We start from the raw sequence: 10,474 nt of genomic DNA, 5'->3' as shown, positions 1-10,474 counted from the left end.
GAGGCTGACGTGGCATGTAAAATAATATTTCTATGGCATATAATGGTTCCTACAAACTCGAACATTAACCAGTAATCACCGCTCACATTGGCGATCGAGAAATCTTGGCAAAATCATCCCGGCCCATTAAAGAGAAACATTGCCGTTTTTCATAGTCAAGTGCAAACAGTTACAAACAGCTACAGAGTAATGATTCACTATGTTCCGTGTAACGCCAAGTTATTTCGGCAGTGTATTACGACTACTTTGACATTTAGAAAAGTGTCGTATTCGTGCTCATACCTGTGCACGTTGACATCTCACAGATGAGGGATGAAAACCATTCTTTTAAAAAAAAGGCATTTATTAACAGAGAAGCTGAAGATTTGTGTATATATATAATTTAAAAGGTAAGGAGTATACGATTTGCTGAAGATATGCAATAATAATAAGTTAATTCAAAAATATATGTAATAAAATATCGCCGTTGCCGGGGATCGAACCCGGGTCACCCGCGTGACAGGCGGGAATACTCACCACTATACTACAACGACTGAATTGTCTGGGCTCATGAGTTACGTATTTTTGACATTTGCTACACCAATTAATTCAATCCCCAACAAATATCTCTACCGGCAGAAAAGACCATAAAAGCAGATTTTTTTTTTTTTAAATCTCATGTTAGCTGATCCCCACCAGAAATTCGGTGATAAATAAAGGCAAGGAGCCATTTATTGACCCGATTGGTTTATGATTGCCTATCTTGTGTTTACAGGATGGCTCAGAAAAAAATCATAATTATTTCAAACATGATAAACAATTACCATTTGGAAGATGCCCCTTCAATTTATAGTAAAAAGATAAATAAATTTGATCCATGTTAGCAATGGTTGTGAATTGTGATCTTCTTCCTAGATTTCTTATTAGAGCTATGATGTTTAGCTGTTTTCAATTCTCTTTTGGATCATAAACATAATAAAACTAACGATCCGAATGTTAATCCGGGGTTATTAGGCTTGTTTTGTTTATGATGTTTAGTGTCAACGTATAGAAATGACATAGGCCCGCTGGGCTCCGGCCATGGTGCTTCTTAAAAATAAATAGCTTATTAGTTGGGCCTTTTAATTCAAATCACATTTCATTATTGGGCCATTATCTCCGGCTACTCAGAATATGCCTCACAGATTGGATATTCTAGTAATATTGACAAGCAACCTCATCGCTTCAGCCCTCTTTGTTTACTAATATTACCAGAGTAGCACTCTAGCAATCAAGAGCAGAGGCCAGCTTCGTAATTAGCAGAAAAAACAAGGTCTCTTTTTGTAAGTATGCGGCCTTCGTGACTCTATTCTTAGAACTTGGGGAGAGAGAGAGAGGGGGGGCAGAGCAGAGGAGCCTCATTCGAGGCGACGCCAGCTAAAGACAGAACTCGCTCCCATATAATTTCACTGTTAGTTTCTCTTTGCACGATATTTTACTATTTCCCCCCCTTAATTATACATTTTTTGCGCCTGATAATACATTGTTAGGTTATATGGAACTGTATTGTTCTAGTTGTGTTTGGCTTTGCAGAGTTTTTCTTTTTTAAGAAGAAATAGTTCTTGATGGAGCAGAGTCATAGAAAATTTTAAAAAGGTTTTTCGTTTGTACTAGATTATCTTGAAGAACCCATGATGAGTTCCCCCCTAATTCCTGTTTCTAGGTTCGGTAAATTAAAAGGGAATTACCATGGTCTTTTCCCCCTGCTAAACTAGTGGACTACTCAATGTTACAGATAATGATCATAACTTGTTAGATTTTAAATTCTGATTGTGAAAACTATCACAAATAACACAATATATTTGTTGAATTAAAGATAATCAAAATATTGAATTGCGCTGAAGCGTACCTGAATCCGAAGCCATGAATAATCTCTTGATTTGTGCGGTATAGCCTTCCAGATCTGCACGTTCCTTCAAGCGAGTCCCCTTCAGTTTCTGTATCTCTCTCTATCCTCTCTTTGATGATGGGATATCAAAAGATAGGGATGAATTGAACGTGTGATCTGAAGACCATAACCACTATTTATAGAGATAACTTAAAACAGTTATTCAATTGGTATTTTCTCTTTTAACCCATCATTAAAATAGAAATTACCCCGGTATCTACATATTAAAGGGTCACATCCTTATATGATACATTTTAAAACTCTTATTTGTCTAGATCACTTTAATTTGAGTTTATCTTTATTTAACAGTTTACAATGGATAAAAATTTAACATATTAGCCCAATGTTGGATTAAGGATCCAACAGTCTCCCACTTGGGCTATATGTGTAACTTCATTGTTATGCATTGCACCAAATAACCATATGAGCTTAACTTTACTGTTATTACTGAAATGTATCTTTATACAATCCCATCCATCAATCGTACCAACATAGGATCAAAGCGGCATTTGCTACATCTATCGTAACTAGACTCATCAATGGTCACGTATGCCAATACAACCAAATGACATGGATCATGATGTGGATGTATAGCATGGAAATATCATGCAATGTGATCTTAACATGCCTATTTCCAATCGGTCCTCCCTTAAAACTCTAGTGAGGTCAAACCATATCAAAATTAGAGTGTAAATAAACTGAAACTTTATTTCTGCAGAAAATAACCTCAAAATATCCATAAACTAAAATAACTGAAAAATATGTCTATATCAGAACACATAAAACAGAAAATAACCTCAAAATATCCATAAACTAAAATAACTGAAAAATATGTCTATATCAGAACACATAAAAATTATAAACTCCCACTAAAACTAAATATCTAAAATAACTGAAAAATATGTCTATATCAGAACACATAAAAATTATAAACTCCCACTAAAACTAAATATCTTCAAATGACATGACTCTCATATGAGCAGTGTGCTCATGAAACACTTTGGGTGGCAATCCCTTAGTAAGCGGATCCGCAATCATGGAGTTTGTCCTTATGTGCTCTATAGACAACTGTCCACTTTAACAACCAGGAACTTGATGTCTATATGCTTCGACTTCATCGAGCTCCAGTTATTATTGAAATATAAAACTGTTAATTTATTGTTACAATATAACTTAAGTGGTCTATCAACACCGTCCACTATGCGCAGCCCCGTGATAAAATTTCGCAGCCATATCCCCTTATTGGATGCCTCATAACATGCTACAAACTCTGCTTCCATAGTGGAAGAGGCTACTAGAGACTGTTTCACACTCTTCCAGGAGATGGCACCTCCAACGAGCATATATATAGTCTGATGTAGCATTCATACTATCTTGGCACCCAGCAAAACCGGAGCCATTATATCCAATGACCTCAAGCTTATCTGACCTCCGATATGTGAGCATGTAATCCTTTGTTCTCTGTAAGTATCGCAAGACCCCGTTTGGCTGCTTTCCAATGGTCTAAATCTGGATTGCCTAAGTATCTGTCCAATATCCCTGTAATGTGCACAATATCCAAACGCATACATACCTGATGATGCGGCATAAACATGTACCAAAAAGGTTGCAAGTGCACAACCGTGTCAAGTTATAGTATTTAAGATATCGATCCCACGAGGAAGGTGTTTTGTAGGAGAAAATATGAAATTGGTTCTTATTTTGTGTGCGTGACAAATAGGAGTGATAAGTGAATGTGATTGTGAAGAGATTGAGAGAGTGAAAATGGTGTGTAAATGATGCAAAGTGTAAGTGAGAGTGGATTTGAAAAAGAATGAGTATGATCAATAAGGTGAGAAAAAAAATGAATAAAATCAAGAAACAAATAAAAAATCAAGAATGAAGAACAAAATTCAAAAATAAAAGAAAATGCAAGAAATTAAAGATGGTGGATTCAATTATAGATATGGATAATCTAAAATTGAACCCACTTCTTAGAAAAGGGTGATTCCCTAGAGGGTTCTAGCCTAAAGGCGAATCAAACAAAATAAAAATAAACAAAAAGAAAAACTAAACCCAAGAGGGTTCTAGCCTCAAGGTGAATAGTATAAGAAATTAAAATCTAACTACAAAATAAAGTGCAAAATCTAAACTACAAAATAAAATTGCAAGAATTAAATGCAAGAAAATAAATCTACTCTATAAGCATGAAATAAATCTAAGGCAAGAGGGTTCTAGCCTCTTGGCTATTTAACAAGAAAATAAAATCTAACTACAAGCATAGAAATAAATCTAAACTAATAAGCAATAAAAGAGAAAAATTGAGCCCCAAGCAACAATCTCTACCTTTGATTTATTTGATTTTCAAAAGAAATTCAAAATCCAATTGCTAAAGCCTAGTCCTTGAAACAAATCCGGCCCATGAGAGCTGCAGCCCACATCCATTTGGCTTCATGTACTTTGCATCAATTGATTTTCAAAGTCTGTAGTTGTCAAATGCCTAGTCCGGTCCTTGGAGCAACTTGTGATTTTCATTTGATTTTTAAAACACAACCGGCCCATGAGATTTGATTTTCAAGTGTAGCATAGCCGGCCCAAAATCTCCAGCAGCTGTCTCCTATACACTTCATTTGATTTTGCAAAAGAAACAAATCCGGTCTCCTTTTGTGTTCCAACTGCAGCAAATCTCCATAGTCCGGTTTTCATTTTCATTTAATGAAATTCCAAGGCCCAAGCAAGTCCGGCCCATGAACATTTTTTCTTTCTTCACAGCAATCAAGTCCGGTTGGTTTGCACTCATGTGATTTTCCAAAAAATGCTAAGTTAGGCCCACACAAATCCAAAGCATCTGGTCATGTAAATTTTGCATAAAAATCCATTCCATTCCACTCTTTGCATCCAAGTCCACCAAGTCTTTGGTGTAATCATTTTCTTGATGGGCTTTGGGCTTCAAAAATGCTACAAAATAGAGAAGAGAGATTTTTGAGGGGTTTTTATATTTAATAATATTTATTTATATTTTCATTCAATTATGTGCAAACTAATCTAACAACAATTATTAATGGTATATTTATTCATATAAAATAGATAATGAGTGTATAAATTTGTAATAAAAAGTGATTATCACCTGAGCATACATCAGACTCTCTATTGTCGATGAATAGGGAATCTTTTACATTTCCATTTCCTTATAAGCATTTTTAAGGCGTTGTTTGAGACTAAACTTGTCTCCCTTAGCCACAGGAGTATCATGGTTTGTAACCCTGCATGCCATATCTTTTGAGAACTTTTTTGATATAGCTCTTTTGTGATAATCCAAGAATACCCTGAGAGCGATCCCGGTGTATCTGTATCCCTAACACAAAAGAGGTGTCACCAAGATCTTTCATCTCAAAGTTCTTAGCTAGAAATCTCTTGGTTTCGTGCAGTAAGCCTATATTGTTGCTGGCAAGCAAAATGTCATCGGCATATAAAACCAGGAAAATATACTTGCTCCTACAGAACCTTTGGTATACACAATCATTAACCAAATTCATCTCAAAACCGAACGAGAAGATCACTTGATGAAACTAAAAATACCATTGTTGAGATGCTTGCTTGAGCCCATAGATGGATTTCTTAAGTTTGCAAACCATATTCTTTGATTCTCCCGACACAAAGTTATCTGGTTGCACCATATAAATCGTTTCATCAATGTCACCATTTAGAAACACTGTCTTTACATCCATCTGATGTAACTCAAGATCGAAATGCGCTACCAATCCCATTATAGTCCTGAAAGAGTCTTTTGAAGAAACCGGAGAGAAAGTCTCTTTATAATTGATGCATTCTTTCTGTGTAAATCCCTTTGCGACAAGACGAGCTTTATATCTTTCCACATTGCCTCTTAAATCCCTCTTGGTCTTAAATATCCATTTGCAAACAATAGGTTTCACACCTTCTGGCAATGGGACAAGATCCCATACGTCATTGTCCTTCATGGACTTAATCTCCTCATGCATAGCATCAATCCACTTTTGAGAATTAGAACTTTCCATGGCTTGACAGAAGGTGATCGGATCATCTTCCATCGCCCCAATGTTAGCCTCATGTTCTTAAAGAAATACAATGTAATCATCTGGCACTGCATTTCTTCTTTCTCTAGTGGATCTTCTTAATGACATAGGTTCTTGAGATGGTTGAGTTTGTTCTTTAGGAACAGTTATCTGAGCGGGAAGTTCTCCAACATTATCTTGACCTATTGTGTTTTGATCTTGATCAGGAATGAAAACCTAGTCATGTCCAATAACACCTGTGGGAATATCAACATATTCCTCTTCAAAGATAATGTTTCTAACTGTATCTCCCCCTGCAAACTCAACATCCTCAAAGAACCATGCATTTCCTGACTCGAAAATCGACTTAGTTATGGGATCATAAAATTTGTACCCCCTGGATCTTTCAGAGTATCCAATAAAATAACAACTCACCGTCCTTGAGTGCGATTTCTTTTCATTAGGCCTGTAAGGCCTTGCCTCAACTGGACGGACATCCACAAACATGCAAATGCTTCAAACTAGGCTTCTTGCCTGTCCAAAGCTCATAAGGGGTCTTGGTAGTTGCTTTAGTTGGAACCCTGTTAAGGACATAAGCTGCAGTCTTAAGTGCATCTCCCCAGAGTGATTCTAGTAAGGTAGAATGACTAATCATACTCCTTACCATATCCTTAAGCGTTTTTTTCGTCTTTCAGCAACACCATTCATAGTGGGCAAACCTGGTATTACGTATTGTGGGACGATACTGTATTCCTCTAGGAATTTAGCAAATGGCCTTAGACATTGTTCTCCTGAACCGTCATATCTACCGTAGTATTTACCACCATTGTCAGATCTGACGCTTTTAATCCTTTTGCTGAGTTGGTTCTTAACTTCAGCTTTATACTTTTTGAACACATCAAGTGACTATGACTTTTCGTGAATGAGATATAAGTAGTCATATCTAGAAAAATCGTCTATGAACGTTATAAAATATTGTTGACCATTCCATGCAACCGTAGGGAATGACCCATAAATATTTGTATGTATAAGTTCTAAGACGTCCAAAGTCCTGTTAGCTTCAAATCTCCTTTTATTGGTTTGTTTCCCCTTTATACAGTCAACACAAACATCAAAATCTGAAAAATTTCAGGGGTCGAGAATTTTGTTTGACACAAGTCTCTCTATTCTCCGCTTGGAGATATGTCATAATCTTTTGTGCCATAACGCAGCTGAATTCTCATTGGTTAATTTTCTCTCACAAAGCAAACTCAAGAGCTCCTGGTCTTTTATATATCTTTCTCCCCAATAGGTCAGGAAAGAGAGACCCTAAATATGGTAGATATTGAAGATATTATAAACGATAAATGACTGTGATTAAATCTTAAAATCCGTAGACAACCAATCTGCCATCGATGGTGCTTCTCGACCATTGATGTTGACAAGGCCCCATCAATGGTTTAGAAACTCATAGATGATATAAAAGTATCTGAAGTAAAAATCATTGATGATCACTTCTCACCATCGATGGTCAATGCCACCATCGATGTTAGAATGGCCTATATCAGCTTTTGAGCTGATTTTGGCATCGTTTCACCTCATACACTCTTTATACATGCATTTACTTGTACTACACTATCTCAAACTAATATTAGTACTAAATGAGAGTTTGTTATTACTTAAATAAGAGATATTATACGAATTACGTCTGTCAATAATATTCAGTTAAGGTTTTTATGACAAAGTAATTTGTATTGAGAAGTCAATGCTTGTATCACATTTCCTTTTTCATTTTTTAATCTTCTTTAGGTATGCTTCTAGATTCGAGCTATTTCTTATTTGATGCGGGGAAGTTTGGTCGTATTATACGCCTCATGAAATGTCTTCACCTATAAGTTATGAACATAATTGAACTAAAGAACCTAAGAACGTAAGTTTTGAACATGAGAACCTGCCACGCGCTGGCGTGGGCCCCGGAAGAAGTAATCTCTATCGAATTCAATGCGACGGAAATCTGCCGCTCAAGTCGGATTCATTTTACGTCACTTCCTTGAGGCCTAAGATTCAGATCGCATAGGACATTTCCATATGCGGGAGTTGGCATAGAAAGTTTGCTGTGTTAATGTCGTACACGTCGTCTATAGTTAACGGATCTCGTGCAGTACACGCAGTCGGATGATCTACCAGACGTTGATGTTTCTTCAAATTAGGAGTGAAGACTTTTTGATGTTTATAATTACATATATTAATATATTAATAACATATATTAATATATTAATAACATATATTAATAATATTATATAATATTTAATTATATAATATTAATTAGTAATTATAGTATAACATATTTATTATAAACATATTATATTTTTGTATAAATAAAATAACATATTATATTAAATATTATATTATTAAAATATTATATTAAATATATTAATCTTATATTATATTAATTATTATGTAGTATAACATGCTAATATAATATAATAATTAATAGTATTAATTAGTAATTATAGCACACCATATTATATTTTAATATAAATTTAAATAATGTTTATATTATAATAATATACTTAACCAATTGGGTAAGTTAATTTAGAAGTAATTAATAGATTAAATTATATTTTAATAAGATGCCACATCATCAATTATCCCACATGAATTGTTAAATCAAATGCTCAAAATTTCTCATTATCTCACTTTATCCCACTTTGCCCCACTCAAAATATCCCAAAGGGATAAAATTGTTTTATTGGAATAATTTTCCCACCTGATCCTAATTTGTCCCAACCAATAACTCCCCATAAGTTGTTCACTGTTAGAATATTACAATCATTGTTAAAAATCTGTTATGACAGAAATACCGTCTAGAAATAATAAATGTAAAATTCAATAAAAAGATAGAGGGTAGATATAGTGGTAAATATGACAATAAATATGGTCAGTATAAGTACAAAAATACCATGTAATTTTCTAGAAATATTCTCACGTGCAACTAATAGAATATGCTAATATGCTAATTTTTTACAAGTTAAGATATTAAAGCACTATTTTTTTGTAACTAAGGATATTTATGTGTGACTTTTTAAAACTTAGGGTATTTAAGTGTAAATGTAGTGAAACAATAGGGTATTTAAGTGCCATTTTGCCTATATTATCATCTATTGTTACTCTTCAGAAGTCGCTGTTAGGAAACTAATTTCATAAGCATTGGTTAGCAAATGAATTTTCTAGGTTAATTTTAGAAAACCCTTAACTATGAGGGTTATATAAGAAAACCCCATATCTATTTTTGTTTGAGTAAATTCCCCTAAAACTTGCAGTATTGTAGATAACCCCCTCAGTTTAAAAAACTTGACATAACACCCATCAACTTATGGGGTATCTCACAAAACCGTTCAAGATCTTTGCACTTTCCTCTGAAAAATCCTCTGACATTGTTAACTTGAAATATGAAATGATCTAAATATCCTTCTGAGAAGAAAAAAACCCATGTTGGTTAAAGTAAACCTTCCAACTAGCAAAAGAAAGAATTTGAGCGATAGTTGAAGGGGGGGGGGGGGGGGGGGGGCGGGGGGGGTTCCTATCGCTTTTTAGGCAAATGAAAAATTGGTGTCAATAGAGTGCTCTATAGAGGAAGGAGAATATGTGCATATACAGATAGATACATATATTATATCATAGGACTTCAAAACCAACTATGGTTCTATAAAGCTAATGAAGAAGTCAATCGTTTTCAGTATAGGGTTTTGAATAACGATAGGACAAATTTTCAAAACTGACCCTTTTGGATTTTTAATTGTAAAAAAAGACCTATTTCAGTTTTATTTATAAAAACCGACCCAGTTGGTTGAAACTGGGTCGGTTTTTGAAATTTTTTCTTCCAAACTTCACGGGAGTTCAACTCCCGTGAAGTTTTGTTATGAGAAAAACTTCACGGGAGTTCAACTCCCGTGAAGTTTCCCAAAAAAATTTAAAAAAACCGACCTGTTTTCAGCTAAATAGGTCGGTTTTTATAAATATTTTCAAAACCGGTCGTTTTTTGCAATTAAAAACCCAAAAGGGTCGGTTTTGAAAATTTGTCCAATAACGATACTAATGTGGTATTTAGACCCTACATTAGTAATTTCCCCCCCTCCTGACTGGGCCCTTGGTCGAAAGGGAAATAAATTAGCAAAGAAATATACACGCATGCTCCACAAAGAGAGGAGGCTGTCCAAAGTTGCTCGCTTGCTCACCTGCTAAAGTTCGTTAAAAACTGACGGTCAAAGCCTTGCGATGCTTTTTTGCAGTTTAGTTTTCTTTTCCAAGATTATGCAAGAAAGGAAAAACTTAGAAGGTCTAAAGTGCAAAAGATTCGTGAGGATCGCCGTTATCAAAGCCAAGGGCCGTCAACGGAGTCACACCATTTATTTCTCTGTTTTTAGTTCTCGAACATTTCTAGACTTAAACCCCATTTACGACTTTCAAGCCCTCGCTCGCTCCCAGCCCATGAGTAGCCCATAGCCCAAGGCGTCTCGATCCAATGGCCGAGATTTCTCCTCCGCATCCTTCGCCTATATAAAACCCCCAAACC

At 35.2% G+C, this 10,474-nt stretch overlaps 1 non-coding gene across 1 annotated transcript; it reads right to left on the bottom strand.

Moving 5' to 3' along the window:
• TRNAD-GUC lies at positions 462-533 on the bottom strand. The gene has a single exon. It is a non-coding gene; the product is annotated as a tRNA-Asp (tRNA).

This window comes from Asparagus officinalis, chromosome 5 (genome assembly GCF_001876935.1).
Source record: "Asparagus officinalis chromosome 5, Aspof.V1, whole genome shotgun sequence".
Lineage (NCBI taxonomy): Eukaryota > Viridiplantae > Streptophyta > Magnoliopsida > Asparagales > Asparagaceae > Asparagus > Asparagus officinalis.
Note: the sequence above shows the minus strand (reverse complement) of the source record. Positions and strands in the feature narration are given on the sequence as shown.